The following is an 18,618-nucleotide window of genomic DNA, read 5'->3' as shown; positions in this document are numbered from 1 at the left end:
TATATATATATATATATATATATATATATATATATATATATATATATATATATATACACATACTGTATACTGTGTTTATGACTGTGGTATATATATATATATATATATATATATATATATATATATATATATATATATATATATATATATATATCACAGTTAGTTCCGGTCCTCGAATCTGATTGGACGAGATACATTCCATAAGCACTGATGGTCTGACAGCATCAGCACTCAGATACTTCACTGTGTGTATCACTCTGCTTGTGTTCATGCTGTTCTAAACTAGGAGTTTACTGTCTTTAGTTTTGCAATTACATATGTTAGCCAGCAGGTGGTGCAAACAGATCATTTTTGTGTGTAATATGAGCCAGTTGGTGACGTAAAGTGAATCCGTTAGTCAATGTTTATATAGAACTGCGCTCCGTGATTGTTCGTATTACTAATAAATTACCAAAACTAGGAAATAGCTTTAAACAACTTTAAACGGACAACTTCAGGATTAAGGATCATCACAGCTGAGAGAAACAACTGATTTATTACAGAACCTATGGATACATACTGTTTAAAATGGCGGAGGACATCACTGTTTCTATAGTGATGGACTCCCCGCTTGGATGTCTATTTTCCACTGAGAAAGCTGATCTGCAGAAAGCTGACAGCATCTCTGCTTGGGTGTTGCAACAGGTGATCGCACATGTGCGCTCTCTCTCTCTCTCTCTCTCAAACACACACACATACACATCCAGCCGTCTGTCCTAGTTTAACCAATGACTTGTTATAAACAGCACAAGCTGTGATACTATTTCTGAAGTGACATTTTTTAATTACTAATGAAGGCTTGGACACATCATATTGTTTTGAACCAGCAACGGCAGATTCTGATCCGTCGCGTAAAAAGTAGTTCCATGCACAAATTCGTTTTTATGACTGTTCTCGGCTTTTCCTACTTTTTTTTAAATTGACTAGTTAATTAAACTGTTTTATATAAGCAATATCACACTCTCAATCATGCTATATGACCCTACATCCTCACTGCTGTAATTACCTGTGGCCGAATCACAGTAGTGCTGATGTAGGGCCATACAGCACTCTTGCTCGTGTGATATTACTTTTTATTTTTATATATTTATTAAAAAAAAAAAAAATTATATATAAATATATATATATATATATATATATATATATATATATATATAAATATGATTTATTTATTATTTTCTTTTGCTTTATCCTTTCCTTTTTTTCTTTCTCCTCCCTGCCCAATAGATGGCAATATGCATGAAGTATGAGCAAAAATGAACCAGAGCTGAGTTATTCTTCTAAAAATCTTTATTTGTGTTCTGCTGATGAAATAAAGTCATACACATCGGGATGGCATGAGTTTGAATAAATGATGAGAAAATTGTCATTTTTGGCCGAAGTATCCCTTAAATTAATATATCTTCAATTTTACTCAAATGAAATGCTACCTCAGTGTGCTGACAGAAACACCTGTTCAAAACAACCTGAGAGTTTTCCATGAAACGTGCTTTTGATACTGCTGAACTTTTGATATACATTAGTCAATGGACACACACCAAATTCCTCTCTTGTGGCTCTAATCCATCTTTGTAATTCAGAAAATATCTGTGAAAGATTTTTTTCCCCTCCTAATCACTGGTGGCTATGAGCTGCTCGGCAGAATTATGGAGCTGCTGATGTTTTTTTTGGACTTTGTTTTGGAAATGATTGCACAAGACAGGTTCCTCCTTAAATAAGGTATAAAAATGTCACTTCATGAGAAATTTACACCGCTGGAGTTTGCAATGGCCCATTAAAGACTATTTAATGCTATGTAGCGCTATAGTCTTACATCATAACTTTAAAGCATTATTCATCCATCTGGGAGGGGGGCGATTTTACCCACCCTAAAGCTTCCATGCTTCACAATGACAACGGAAACACACCAAAAAAAAATATTATTAAAGTAGTCCTTATAGTCAAAAGCTATATACTTTAGCTTTCTGTGAGGAACATATAAACATTGAAATAATTATTTACTAAAAATCGTCAGATTGGAACAATATGGGAATGATGTGTGAGTGAATAATGACCAAATTTCCACTATTTGGGTGAACTTCTCCTTTAAGACCATAATTGTGAGTAGGTCTACCATTCTGTCTGTCGATGCCTTAACTTTTTTGAAAGTGTTTCAATTTAGTTTTTTTATTATTATTCTCATAAACCCATTAACATATTCCTCCCTTGCTCCCACACTCTTTAACTGTGTTATTTTTGTGTCACAAAAACATGCAAGTTGTTATTTGTGGAAGTACCTCTTCGTTTAGTGTTTACAGTGTGACGGGGACAAAAGACATGAAAAAAGAGAAAAGAGAAATTAATCCACTGTGACAGTTTTATTTTAGTATGTCTGTTTTTCATCATTAAAAAAGTACCTTTTAAGGAGTGACTGAAGTAAACATTTAAAGAAAAAAGTGCAAACCCCAGATCCCCAGACTCTTTGTTTACACAAAGTTGTGTGATAATGCAATCAAGTGTATTAGCAAAGTGTGACAAAACAGGGGGGTTGCACATATTTTACGTGAAATTGCCTCATTACTATGTTTTGCCAATATTGGAGTTATGTATCAGTGACTGTTCATTAAATATCACAGAAATGATCAACAGTCGGCCCCGATCTCTCCTTAGGGCTCCTCTGACATCGTAATGATGTTGTTTTAATGACTGATCCCAGTCTCTGAGGAATTTACCCTAATTTAAGAGCCATTCCTGGTGTGATTAATATTTCATAGTGTTCAGAGATTGCAGGTAAATTTAAGATTTAAACATTTTTTTTTTTACAAGTGTTGTATTTGTTGGAAAACAAGGTAAATCATCTAAAGTTATACTGCGTGAAAGTACATGCAAAAAAAATAAAATAAATAAATATATATATATTTTTAGTACATTTAGTGTATATCAGTATTATAGTTTATATTGGTGAATGTCAACATCATATATTATTATTTTATTTTATATGATTTACTTCTATTTTTAAATGTAAGTTTTGTAAATTAATATAAAAAAAAATCGTATTTTTTGTGAAAGAAAGTAAAAAAACAATTATACTAGGCTATCAATATTGCACAAATCAACTTCAATTTTGAAGTTGGATAATGGTAGTTTATAAACATGTATTGGTAGTTCAAAATGCATGAACTAATGTTACGTAAAAAAAAAAAAATGAAATAAAATAATATATTCAATATGTATAAATTAACATTAATTAGAGATAAAGAGTTAAAAGTGCTTTTTTTTTTTTATAAAAAATGTTTATCCGTTGTTAGTTCATGTTCCCCCCTTATTGTAGTACTACCAAAATATTCAATTACAGTGATATTTAATTACATTTCATTTAATTTCATTAATACCTTGACTTCACTGAGGAAAAACATACATGCCGAACCTAATTTGAATCCTCATGTTTATTCAGTCTTGATTTATGCATATGCGAGTCACCAGGTCAAATGTTAAACAAGTGACATGACAGGAACTTAAAAGAACTGTTTTTTCCTGTGTGTTTGCTTATCTTGATAAACTTTACATGGCCCGGGTTGCAAATATAACAACGTAATTAATTTCCGTAGCAATAAAAATAAGAACAGCATCTAATTACAGGCAGTTCTGCAACATAATTGCATTGCCCTGCATGTTGATCATTTGTATTAGGATACTTTGTACTCATTGATAGAAATGCACAAAAAGCATGGCCATTAATGGAAAATGTGACTCTTGCTTCTCTTTATTTATCTATTTGCAGTCAGCAGGTGTAATATTAGACACTCTATCTGCAGTTTGTGTCAGTGGGACGGCCATGCCAGTCCTTTTAGCCAAGCGGGTGACACTGGGGCTCTCTGACACCACCTTTCACACAGCTGACAGGTTTCACTGTTATTCCATGTTTGAGGCTCATTAAAGTCAACAGGAACTCTACAGAGCTGTTTATTTTGCTGTGAAATACGTGGGACATAATACTAAACATATAAAATCAAGAAAGTAAATTGGGTCAATTTTGATTTCATGCTGAGTTTAAGAGACTTTAAGGGATTGCTCTGTCTATGTAGACTATACCACATTGACAAAGTTTTCATTAGTGCCATTCATTTTGACTTTCTGCACCTCATTATGTAAAAACAAAACAAAATATTGACTATTATACACGTGCGACAGAAGTCTATGTGTCGTTTTCAGCACAATCTGAGGAAAGTGCCATTTATTTTCTTTGGTGCCAAAAGAACCCGAGAGTTCCGGAGACGAGGGTTTTATTATGAACCATAACTTTATCAATATTTGAGTCATATTAAACACTGAGATAGCACATTAGACATATTTTAGTTTTTATTTAAGCCAAACTGCAGGCAAATCATTCTTGAGAGAAATAAAATCATAATTAAATAAATGAATAAAAATACAGAAATCGTTGGGAACCGATATTGCACCAATGTCTGGTGTATAAACATTCCCGTCAGCTCACTAAAGATCCAATCTAATTAAAAATAAGAGACAATGCATGCGTCCGAAGGGGCTGCTGGAGATAAAGGAGGCAATGTATGCTAGCAACCGTTTGGAACCGCTCGGTTAATGAGCTCAGAGTTACAGGAGCTGTTAGGTGAAGAGGAACAAAGCACGACAGAGACCACCGAGATGCTCTTCAGGGGGGAAACAGAACAGGGTAAGAGGGATGGGGGCATTTTGGAGAGAGAGAGGTCAGGTGTGGTAATAGAATCCTGCCCCGCGCAGGCCCCCTCGAGCACAGACGACAGCGGTGATGTGAACCCCACTCTTCAGAGAGGCTCCTCATACCGGTCAAGGCCACAAACCAGCAGGTTATGCATTTATTATTGCTATTAATGCACGGCAATGCACCGCTGTTGATATTCATGAATACAAAGTATTAATCCAGACAGGGTCGTACCAAAAAAAATAAACTTCACCTTTTCAATTTGAGTTTACGTCTGAAAATGATCATGTATGCTTGTAGGTAAATTAAATTAAAGGAAGTTCATGTTGTCAAGATGTTCTGTTCTAAGTGTGATTCCTTGATTTGTGGTCATCCGTGTTAGCCATCTATAATCAAAAGCACCACTTGGACTTATTTTGTAATTATTATTATTATTAACATATGATGTGGTTCATTTCATGTGCTTATTTAAATGGAATTGGGATCTCTAATAATTACGAAGATATTACCGTCTATGGTCTGCATGCAGGCTTTACGTAAAGATATGTGCTGTGTTTGTGTGCGTTAATTAAATATATTTTATTTGCTATATTTTATTTCCCTGTTGAAGAGTAAATTTGTGGTGACGTATAATACTCACAAGGTGTGTGGATTGGATCAACAGAGATGAAGCATAGGAATCCAGCAACACTTGTGTTAAAAATGTTACATTATTAAAAAGAAACGAGTGTTTTGGTTCGTAGGCCTTCATCAGGACACACACACACACATATATATATATACAGTCAATGCATTGAACTACACCTGTACTTGCAAAATCAGCTCAGAAAAGTGCAAAGTGAAAGTTTTGGCTGTTCAGATGGCATTGACAGTTACAGGCATGGTTGATACTACATAGAGATGCGCTTTGATTATGATTTAAAATGACTTGTTTGTCCATGATGTACTTCACCGTCTTCCACTATATACGAAACAAGGAGAGAAATTGCATCCGTATGTAAGTTTATGTACGTACATGTGAGGCTACAGTGAGATGCAGGGGTCTATAATCGCCTCTCTCTCCTCCTCATTACATTCTGCATATGTTCCTGGACGTCAGGCTGAAATTGATCGCTTTCCTCTGTTGAAAATGTGTGTGCCAACAGCTGAGATGATGACACATAAAATACAGTCTCGGCAAACAATAATGATACTTATCACTCAGCATTGCCCCGTCGAGCTCATGAGGAAATAAATATATATCTCTGTCCTGAACCATTATTGGAACTCAGAAAACATAGATCTCTTTTTGTGGTGCTGATAATTCACTCTCGGCCCGGAGATTGATGTTATGAAGAAGTCCATAAAAGATGTTACCTCTGGATTTCAGCTTCTGTGATTTATTTCATTGCCTCATCAAGATATTTTTCCAGGAAAAAACAAAAAAAAACAAAATCAAATCAGTGTGGCTCGCTCTCTTTCTCTGCGCCACACTCCATAAGTTTCATGGGCTTCTATACATTAACAATGCTCTTTATCTCTATTTGCTTTAAAGGAGTTAATGAGTCTCTGTAAGCACAGAGAGGGGGAAAAATCTGTCTTACTCTAACTGACCTATGTGACCATACATGTCAGCTTCCCGGTTTAACAGGATAATTACCCCAGCCATCAGAAAGGCTCTCGCCGAAAATGACCAGGCCTTTTTTTTCCCACTAATTTCCAGTCCAATTTAAATAAGCCTGCTCCGGTTGTATAGCTCGTCTTTAAATGCATGTATTTTCCGTGAACTGTGCACACATTTATTACATTTTTCTGGTTATTTGTGATGTGTGAAAAATAAATGCTCATTCCGGCATTAAAAATTAAGGGTCAGGGCTTTTTGTTTAATGTGTTAGAGCTGCAATTATCCTGTGAATTTGACAGAAATCAGAATATATATATGATTTATTTATTAATTTTCATAATTGTAACCTCCCTTCCCCAGTGTATGACTCCCCCTGAGGTCCACTTATAATGGTAGTAAACTTTATTGCTCATAAACCTGTCATCATTAAGTTAATCATGACCACTGTCCACTCTCTTTGCATGCTGCACCTACTTACAGGCTGCGGGTTTGCAGTTGGCTCCAATATAGTTTGCGCTCTTCCGTCCTTGAATAACATCACTGTTACAAAGCCTGCATTATATTGTGACAATACAGTCTGTGTGAAGTTTCTGAACACTCAATAGTGCACAACACTGCCCACCCACTTCTTAAGCCATCTTGGTTGTGGAAATCAAAAAGACAAAGGCACATAACTTACCTTCTTTCATGATGGAACGATCTACAATCCCTTGAAGCATAGCGAATGATGCAATCAAATTAAAAATGAAGAAACAATGTTTCTAAATGTTTTTTGTCATCAATATAGAAACATTATATCTTCAGTTTATTGCAAAATATTCAGATATATAGAAATATTTAAGTAGTTTGAGAGTGTAGGGGGACTTATTTTTTTTTTTTTTTATTGATTAGAAAAGTAATAGCACACCTATCCTTAATAACCTGCACCCCCCTTCCCTCACCCCCAAGCACGGAACTCTCCATAGGGCACCAATTTGACCAGCGACAGTCCTGAGCATGTGCAATAGTAATGGAGATACTACTGATAATGCTCCATTAGAGTGACAGAGACTGAATGAGAAACAGAACATGAGATAGAGAAAGCAAAAGATTTGTAAACCCAGAGGTCCAGTGCTGTGCTCTCTAATAAAGCAGGTCTCGGCAGATGACCTCTCGGGTCTGACCCTGCCTCTCTGTTTCCACAGGCCATTCCACAACTCTCCTGCCAACGTTTAAACACTTCCTATAAGACAGCCGGGCGCAGGAAGTTGCACACACACACAGTGTGACTGGAGAGTAACAGCATGAAAGACCTGCAGGCAGGCTGGATCGTAAGTAATAAACAACACCTTTCATCACACTGTGTTTTCCTTTAAACTCGTCTCTCTCACAGTTGATACCTGTGTTTGAATAATTTTGCAGTTGTGGTGCTGAGGTATGTGGCTTGTGTTATTGTTGAATGATAATATGTAAAATGAAAATGATGTGAAAATGTGTTTGTGAATTTAAATAAAAATTAAAAATGGATAAATTGCAAAAATAAACAAAACAAAACAAAATAACATAAAATATATATTTTTAATAAATAAAACAAAAATTGACACAGATATATTAAATTTGTATTTTTTGATACTGTGAATTTAAATAATGTTATTTCAAAGAGAAAATAACGATGTTAGGCATATTTAAATGAAATTAGTATACACATTAACATTGGTGCCCTAAAGTACTACAGCTAAATGTAAATACTGATTAAATATCATGAAAATTAAGTGATTGTATTTGTAACATATTTGAAAAGAAGTTTGTTTCAAAACCTACCTACCTACCAACCCTAAACCTAACTCAAAGTGTCATAAACGCTAACTCAAAGTGTAATTGCTGAAGCAACCATGTGATTGTGTGGTGCTTCTATGACACTTTTGGTTCACATGTCGACTCGCATGCTCTTCAAAACTTGTACCACGGTCCTTTGCATTGCTAGTGCAATCACTTTAACTGTCGCACAATTAGATCGTGCTTGAAGAAACTTGTAAATGTAGTTGTTTAGGTAATGCAAACTTCAAAATGTATCACCCCTAAAAGTCATATGCCACAGCAAAGTGAGTCTTTATGAACTGATTTACTCGTGATTTTTTTAAGATGGAATAAAAGTTAAATGTTGCTGTAATGCCTCTAGTGTTAATTTCACTAGGAAACTGCCACGATACGTACAACGAGCCATGTAATAATTTAGTAAAAAAATTAGGTATACAGGTGCGTGATTCTATAAGACCAGGTTGGAAATACCAGAACTAAAACTAAATACACAGTTATAAAGCACTGAGTGAAAACTAATGAAACAAAAGTATGTAGCAAGCAGCGAGTTGTGTGTGTTTGTGTGTGTGTGTGTGTGTGTGTGTGTGTGTGTGTGTGTGTGTGTGTGTGTATTGGAATGTATGTGTGCTGGTGCGGATGGGGTGGCTGATGAATGAGGCAGTGTGGCAGATTCACATTGCAAATCTTACTGCAGCTGTAGGGGGAAACTAATGGCTAGCAGGGACCACCGAGGTCTCTGAGCTAATACCTGCTTCCTCTATCACAAAAACTCAAACACTGACACTCACACACACACACACACACACACACACACACACACACACACACACACACACACACATACACAGATAAACACATACAAGCACACATTGTTTGTATCCAGCCAAATGAAAGGACCGAATACACCCATACACTCAATATACCCAATACAATAAAATACACTCAATACATCCACGCACGCTCTATCACGCAAACACACGCGCACGCACTCTCACACACACACACACACCACACACACAAACTGGTGCGGCTATCCTTATGAGGACTCTCCATAGACATAATGTTTTTTATACTGTACAAACTATGTACCCCTAAACCTAACCCTCACAAAAAACATTCTGCATTTTACATTTTCAATAAAACATAGTTTAGTATCTTTTTAAGATATTTAAATTATGGGGACACTAGAAATGTCCTCATAAACCACAATTATAGCATAATACACATGTAATTACCAGTTTGTAAAATAAAAAAGTTCTCGTAAACCACTTAAACCTACCCACACACACACATACATACACACACTTGTTCGTGTGCTGTAAAGATAATAGTATTGCAGATGTCCATATGACAAAGCATTAGTGCTCCTGACTCAATTTTCTTCCACTTCTTTTATCTTTGCTAAACATGCAATTTCACAGTTTACCTGTCTTCTGTCATTCTTCAAGGGGAATCATGATAGTTGAAGAGGTACAAACTAATTTATTTTCACTTTCTCACTCACTCCTCATGAAACTTGACCTGCCGTATGTTAATGCGTGCAACAATGTCCCCACATATGGCTGCTTGTGTAATTCCAACTGAAGATCTCCTGCATGGGGCCTCATTGCGGAAAAACAAAATCTCACCCGCGTCATTAACGCAGAGGTGGGATTCGCGTTTGAGCTACAGTCACATCAGCAGCAGGAAGACAGGGTGACGAGACGCACACTATCACGTCAGAGGTGGTAGGAGAGACAGCGTGAACAACAGAAAACAATACGTTGTTTGAAGACTGAGATTTCAACACAGTTCACGGCACTCTGGCATGAATGTCAGTATGACACATGTACATGTGTCATTTTCTGTGTGATGTCTGGCTGATAAAACAAACTTATGTCTCAGGAATTCCTAACTAACAGATAAAAATAATAATGATATTTACTTGTCTCTGAAGTCAACTTTTGGTACTGTTTTTCTTAGGAACTGCACCAGATTCAGCTCTGCAGAATTTAAAAGCACGTCATTCATAAAAATCATCTTATTATAATGTCTTTTTCAAATAAATTTGACTAAATGTCTTTTGGCTACCACTAAGAATTATCTAAAGGAATTTTATTAAGGTCTTAATTTGTGAACGTGAAGCAATGTTTACTTGATTTCGAAATACTTGAAGGCTAAATGCCCTTTTCACTTAATTCCTTAAAGTAAAGATCATATTTTAAATTGTGTGTTGTATAAGTGGATGGTCTTCATAGCTGCAGTCTGCCCAGAGTTCCAGTCTCCAGTAACCCGCTGGGCACTGCTTGGCAATGGGCACCATCGTTTCAGATTCTGGGCTCTGGACCAGCAGCATCTGCCAGGGCAGTTTACCTCCAACTGGACTTTTACACAGTACACGCTTCATACTGTCTGGCAAATAACTGTCTGTACACCAGCATATAGTTTTATACTTATTAACTTGTATCAAATTACTTATTATTTATATTTTCAATAATATATATCTGTAATCATAATACGTACAAAACATATTAAGAAGTATAAATACATTATGTTAGGGATATTGTACTGTCAGCCCGTTGTTATTCCAAAATATGCCCTGATAGGGTGATTAGGACCCTGACTCGAGCAGAGGTGCCTTGTATCACCCTGAAGGGGTTTATTTTGCGATAACAACCGAGTGACTGTGCATTGTCTTGCATGTTTCTGGCTATTTACCAAATCAAAATCAATTAATAAATAAATAAATGGACATGAAACATTGATTTGAGTTGAAATTAATTTACAATGAACTGAGAAGCAGGAAATTACAGTAATCCTGATGTGTGGTTGTTACGCAGAGATATCAGACCACTAGATGGCGCCATAGACCGATCAGTATTGAGTATTCCAGGGTGCTGTGTAATAAAACATAATTTACATTTTAACCAAATAGTATTAGTAATTGTATTATTTGTTAAAAAAAAAAATAAAAATGTAATTACACTTCCCAAAACTGCACCAAAGTAGTACCATGATATTCTTTATTTATTTATTAATATATATATATATATATTAATAAATAAATAAAGAATATCATGGTACTACTTTGGTGCAGTTTTGGGAAGTGTAATTACAGGTTTTTTTTTAAACATATATATATATATATATGTATGTTTTATTATTATTATAATTATTATTATTTAGCAAAGTCATGATTCGGTCATTAAAAAATATATCATTGAATTGAAATAATATAAGTATGTCTGAGATATTAAAAAAAATCTTGTTTATAAAATGGGTAAAGTTCTTAGAATATGCTTTCATACATATTTGAGAAACATTTAAAGAACAACTTTAAGATTAAAAAATGTCAAGTATTACAAAAATTGTTTGTCTAAACAAAATAATTCAAAAATATGAAAGATTTAAAAAAAAGTGTCGACATCTTTTTTTTTTTTTTTAACACATGCAATTAATTTCTGAGTAACAAATATAAAAATGTAAATTTAATTTGGAAGAAAAAAGCCTTTCAAATATTAATAATACTTTAAAACAAGGTTGTTTCATTGCTTCCTTTTTAAGTAATAATAATAACAAATATTATTATTTGTATAATAATAATATATGAACTTCTTATGCCATAATTTCTTTTTATAAAGAATTTCAGCTTTTAATGAGACAGTTTTTAATTTCTTTAGAGTAGTATTTTTTTTACTATTTCACACGTGTGTGTGTGTGTGTGCGCGTGCGTGTGTGTGTGAGTGTGTGTGTGTGTGTGTGTGTGTGTGTGTGTGTGTGTGTGTGTGTGTGTGTGTGTGTGTGTGTGTGTGTGTGTGTGTGTGTGTGTGTGTGTGTGTGTGTGTGTGTGTGTGTGTGTGTGTGTGTGTGTGTGTGTGTGTGTTTGTGTGTGAACTCAGTAACTGAAACATGTTCATCATGGTAATGTAGTCAAATTATTGTTTTGTGTGATTTTTATATGTATTTTGGAATAACTTGTCACCTTATTGTCACTTCGTTCACCCATAAATCAAAGTACCTCAGTATTAACTTGGTAACCCTTTAAATTGTTTTGGGATGTTCACTGTAATAATGATATTCATTGAAATGTACATACCATGGTACATAGATATCATTGTATAGAATTATGATTATATTTATCAAACTACCACCTGACGCCATCACTCTATCATAGTACCACAACAGTACTTTTCCGTAAGGGAATAATTAGTGTTATTTTCGTTCTTTATACTAATCTTAGTCATTTTATACAGATTCCAGTTTTTCTGAATGTTGAATGTCTACAAGATATCAGGAATGCTTGACCCATGTGTGTGTGTGTCTTCTCAGTGCTGTGATGCTTTTCCTCTCGAGTTCTCTGCTCTATCCAGCATCTCTAATTGTTATTAATCTACAGCAATTAAAGTGAGCGTCTTCGCTGTCACATGTCTCCCCTCCTCTTCTTGACGAGCATGTAAATGGCCTGACACACAAGAGACACAAGCAGGAAGCATCTCCTCGCTGCATTTCCTGCGATCGCTGCTGCCGCGTTTACCAAATCTAACAGCAGTCAGATAAAGCTCATATTTGAATAGGCCCTGTTATCAAATACATTCATTAAGTTACACGCTCCACTTGATTAATTATATTTAAATAAATTGCGGGCACTTTGGATCTTTCGTAATGCGCTGCTACGGTATGCCATAGATCCCTAATTTCAAGAAGAAAAGGGGGCTGAGGGCAGTTTTTCTTTCTTTCGCGTTCTCTCACTCTGCCTATTCTGGACAGCCTGCACGGGTCCCCGAGGGCCCCAACGTATTCAAATGTATCTCCATCAATGAGCACAGTAATTATGAATTCCGCACTAATTAGTGTATACACTACTTCCCTTGCATATTTGATTTCCACTGTGAGATGGTAATAAGGGAAATGCCCATTTTTGTCCTGTCTCATGAAAATTCCAGAATGTTAGCGGGGGGAGGGCAGATGGCGAGAGAGAAACGGGGGATGCATTAAATATGAAGAGAGAGAGAGGGAGATAGGAGAGAGAGAGAGAGAGAGAGAGAGAGAGAGAGAGAGACTTATAATAACCCTGACAAAATAGTACCATGGTATTACCATAAAATGGTAATGGTGAAAATTGTTTTTTTTGGACTAACCTCTACGACATTCTTTCTTCCACCAACGTTAGGCATTACTGCCTTTGTCACCATTCTAAAGAAGCCAGATCCCACCAGATGGAAGGGAAATTAAAAAGCGCATTTATACATATTATCTCACAATTGCGACTGTATTTCTTGAAATGTGAGTTTATGTCTGGCAAATGCTAGAAATAAAGTCGCAACTGCAGGAAATTCACACTGGCGCCATCTTTGATTTTCAATGGGAATGACAACGAGGCTGTGATGGAAAGACGGACAAAACATTGATAAAATGTCTGTTCAAGTACATTCAGGATACAACGTACAAAGAACTCCAGACAACATGAGTTGTGGAAAATGAGATGTGATCTAGGAGCTTTATACAGCTTTATACTGTTTGTGCCAACCCAGTCTCATGGGTGTGTAATGCGGAAGTAAGGGCGAGTTTTGCGCACGAGGCGTTAAGGATATGATTATTAATATTATGCCTTTACCCAAACCCCTTATCTAAACCTAACTGATCAGTAAAGTGTGTAAACATGATAGGAAGCTGTTGAGTGTGACAGAAACAATTAACTGTCGTGTATTAGATGGAAAAGATATGCAGCGACGTCATTTGCTGTAGTGAAAGTCATACGAATTCATTTGAGTGCAGTCGTGCGATATCATACGGATTAGCCAAATTTAGGAAAGTCGTATGAATGTCTTACGATCTCCCCCCTACCCCCATGTAATCAGTGGAAATAAATATGAAGTGTTGTGTTGACATTTCAAACATGTCATACCTTGAGGCGGATGGGATACAGCAGTAGAAGACCATGTCAGGTTCCACTTCTGTCAGCCAAGAACAGAAATCTGATGCTGCAGTGGGCCCAGTCTCACCAAAACTGGACAGTTAAAGATTGGAAAAAACATAACCTGGTCTGATGAATCTGAGGTACAAAGATGGTAGGCCCAATGCAGCCTCAACGTTCTGTTCTTGGTTGACAGAAGTGGAACCCGCCATGGTATTCTACTGTTGTAGCCCATCTGCCTCAATTAATGCAGTATAATTTTATTTCCTTCCTGAAAATGTACGTGATATGAGAAAGGTGTCCCAAGTTGTTCCTGAAAGGCTAGTTAGCTTCACAGTCTCAGATTAGGGTGGGGGCGGGGTTAGGGCATCAGCTGCCTGCCAGGAACAAACCCAGGCTCTTTTGTACAATATGCAAAACTTCACAAATGAGACTGAAAAAGGACCTGGCCGTTCAGTAAATATGTTGTAATGCAGTGTATCATGTTCATATACCATAATTTAATAGTGATTATTAGAACTGTTTCACCCCTAATATATATATATATAATTTATAATATAATATATGCTTACCGAACAGTGCGTGGCAAACCGTATAGTTTATACGGAATGGAATTACCGTAATGCTCTTTATGTTGATGCATGCAGCATAATAGTGCAGGTATTCATTTTAAATGTTGATTCAGTAATTCAGTCATTTTCTATAGTTAAGGACCCTGATGAAAATGAACCATGGTTTTAATATTGTAGTAACTATGACTGCTGTCACCATGGTTTTCTAAGCAGAAATCATGGTTTTGATACAATTAACTATGGTTGTATAACATTAATACTGTAGTTTCCATATAGTAACCATTATTTGACTAAATATTGTATCCATGACAGTAACCATGTTGATTTTGTGGTTACTATGATTTTACTACATGGTTATGATTTCTGAAGGATCATGTGACACTGATGACTGCAATAATGATGCTGAAAATTCAGCTTTGATCACAAATTGCATTTTGCAATATATTGAAATACAAAACTGTTCTTTTAAATTGTAAAACATAGTTCAAAATATCACTGTTTTTACTGTATTTTGGATCAAATAAATGCAGTCTTGGTGAGCAGAAGAGACTTCTTTTAAACGGTAGTGTAGGTCTAAAATTAAGTAAAGTCTTTATTTTAAGAAATTGTATAGTCAGATTACTTCTTTTAACTTATCATTAAGTCTCCTCACATTCATTCTCTTTCTGACATATTCCTCATTGATAGGCCCAGGGGAGGGGTCTTTTGTGTCCTCAGTTGTGAATTACCTCAATATTCATGATAGTTCACGCCTCCTCGCATATGACCTATCAACACTAAAAGTGTCTTACAAAAGTTAAATACTATATAATACTATATTGTTTTGTATGAATGAGTGATCAGGATGGTTTTCACATCATTTTGTAGCAAAAGCTCTAGGCTGCAAGATCCAATTCTCAAAAGTCTTGTGGACAAATGTTTAGTATCTGTTATATGGCCTTATTTCAATGACTTAAAATGTTTGTTTCTCAACAATACAAACCTGTACATACATGTTGCTCACATATTATTGTAGCACAGTTTGTGCTGAAGACAGTGTTATCAGACTTTAGCTATTAATATGTTTTTAAGCAACTGAAAAAAGCACAAATGTCAAGGCATGTCAAAACTTCTCTAGGGCCCAAAATACCCTCAGACCCCAGAGGGTTAAACTGTGGTTACTGTTGTAAAACATGATTTTTATTAAGGGCAAATCTGTTGAAGTGTTCACCAAATAGAGTATTCTTTGGATTTGGCAGTAATATATATATATATATTGTATATGCAATGAAATTAATAGTTACTGAAGCATTCTGCATAAAATCTCCTTTTGTGGAGATTCCTTAAATTTCTGGAACAACATGGGGTGTGTAAATTATTATTTTTTTTTTCATGTGAACTACTGTATATATTTTAACCTTTAAGCTACTGTCAGAAATTGTTATTTTCCTTTTAACATATGTCATTTTATTTTAATGTTCTTCATACCTATACGCTTGTCTTGCGTATATAAACGATAGCCTCCAGCTCATTCTTAACAGATATATTTCCTCCTTTGACACTTTGAAAAAATACATGGTGAAATTTGAAACAAAACAATAAAACATTATCTCATTTTTAGTTCAAGTCAGTCTTTGCTAGTGGATCATAAATTAGCCACTAATGAGATGCTAAAAAAACTTTTTTTAAAACGCTGTGACTGACAGACACGTTATTGTGTGGAGTAAAAAAGGTGTGTTTTATCTGAGCAGATCTCACACAAGAATAAACCACAGTCTACTGCCGGCAAATACAGTCCTGTGGCTCTGTAACTGTACAAATCATCACCTGTCCTTGACAACGGTTCTTGTTAAAGTGGGTGTGTGAGTCCATGTCTTTCTTTCTTTATTTATATATTTCTGTCTGTCTTTGTAATTCTTTGAAATAGTATTAATTGACTGTTATCGTATTAAAATTTTTAGATATTTTACGCAAATTGTACTCATACATTTTTGTACTTTTGGTTAGACACTGACTCTGTATATAGAATAACATATGGACAGTATTACAAATATACACATAAATATATCAAAATACCATATAAGTGATACAGTATTACATATTTTATCATCAATGAGCCATGAACCATTTTGTATGCGTGTACACTGATACTACACTGATAGGCACAACATCTACATATGGACTACTTCTGGAATGTAAACCCTTTTTGGCATATTTTTGGCTATATGTGGTGAATTTATTTCATATTAGTTCAATATTTGAGAAGGGATAAGAACATATCAAGTTGTTGATCAGCAAGGCAAAAGATTATAAAAGTTAGCAGTGACAAAATCCCCAGCAGGACTTGTAATATAACTTTGCAGAATGTCCTAATTTTTATATATATAATGAATAGAATTGGAATTTTCATTTTGTTTCATGTTACTGACCTCATATTTTAACACACCAACTTACGTAAAGGATTTATTTCTTCATCTAGGTGTATTTCAAGAGGCCACGTAAACAACAAGTTTGCTGTGAAATGATAATTCCATTTGTTTTGGTTATTGGTCACATGAATCTTACATTGGTTTAGAGAATGACTGTTTGTCAATGCAAAGATGACATTATAGCAAAAATGTACAAAAAATGTATTTAGAAATTCCTGTTTTGAGATTTAAATACTCAAGTTACTTCATTTGCATGTTAAAAAAAATTAAAATAATGAAAACATGAAATATTTTATTAAACATAAATATTATCATACTGTATATAATAGAAAAATAAATGAGAAAATCTACAGTACAATAGAATAAAAAAGGGAGGTCTGGCACCAACAATCATTAATGTGATTATCTAATCAGCCAATCATGTGGCAGCAGTGCAGTGCATAAAATCATGCAGATACGGGTCAGGAGCTTCAGTTAATGTTCACATCAAAGATCGGAATGGGGAAAAATGTGATCTCAGTGATTTGGACTGGTTAAGTATTTCTGTAACTGCAGATCTCCTGGGATTTTCACTCACAGCAGTCTCTAAAATTTACTCTGAATGGTGCCAAAAACAAAAAAACATCCAGTGAGCGTCAGTTCTGTGGATGGAAATGTCTTGTTGATGGGAGAGGTCAACAGAGAATGGCCAGACTGGTTCAAACTGACAAACTCTATGGCAACTCAGATAACCACTCTGTACAATTATGGTGAGAAGAATATCATCTCTGAATAACATTTTGAGATGTGGGTTGGCGCTATTTTAGCAACACGTGAGGGACCTACACAATATTAGGCAGGTGGTTTTAATATTGTGGCTGATCAGTGTGTGTGTGTGTGTGTGTGTGTGTGTGTGTGCGTGCGTGCATGTGTGTGTGTGTGTGTGTGTGTGTGTGTGTGTGTGTGTGATTGTATATATCTATATATATAGAATAACCCTCTCTTCTGACTCCTTCCACACATTCTACTGCCAGCACTGTATTTCATTCCTGTTTTCTGGATGCCTTGCATGATGTCATTTCCTTTCGACAGCTCCAGGATAAACATTAATTTCTGGATCACCTGGGGTAGAGTTCTGATAGACAGCTCAAGGATCTGAGTATTCCCTTACATAATTAGCAAACCCAGGCATGGGCATAATCTCATTCTCAAGACCCAGAAATGATGTGCCCTGGAAAGACAAGTTATTTTTATTGATTTATTGATTGATTTCTGCTTTATTCTCATCCCACCACTGTTGACACCTGAAGTTTATGTATTCAGATAAATTTGACTGTTCTGCTCTGTTCGAGAATATAGTTTTATGCTCTTGAAAGTTTTGAGAATGTACTCCTGTGTGATACAGTCGAGAGAGAATTTTGTGTGCGTACGTTTGCCAGTGTTTGATTGACACTGATCCAGAGATATACCTCTGTCTCCAAAAGGGAGTGAGATAGTTAATCATTTGTAATTATGTTTTTGCTGTAGTGGAAGTTGGAAGACAGCAGGCGTGTGTTATTATCTGTGTGTAAGACAAATGTGATGATTAACAAAGTTGGCCCTAATGTAGCGACACATGTCCATATTTGACTGTCTTATACAACAAC

Source organism: Xyrauchen texanus, chromosome 40 (assembly GCF_025860055.1).
Source record: "Xyrauchen texanus isolate HMW12.3.18 chromosome 40, RBS_HiC_50CHRs, whole genome shotgun sequence".
Lineage (NCBI taxonomy): Eukaryota > Metazoa > Chordata > Actinopteri > Cypriniformes > Catostomidae > Xyrauchen > Xyrauchen texanus.
This window is presented reverse-complemented; position numbering follows the sequence as displayed.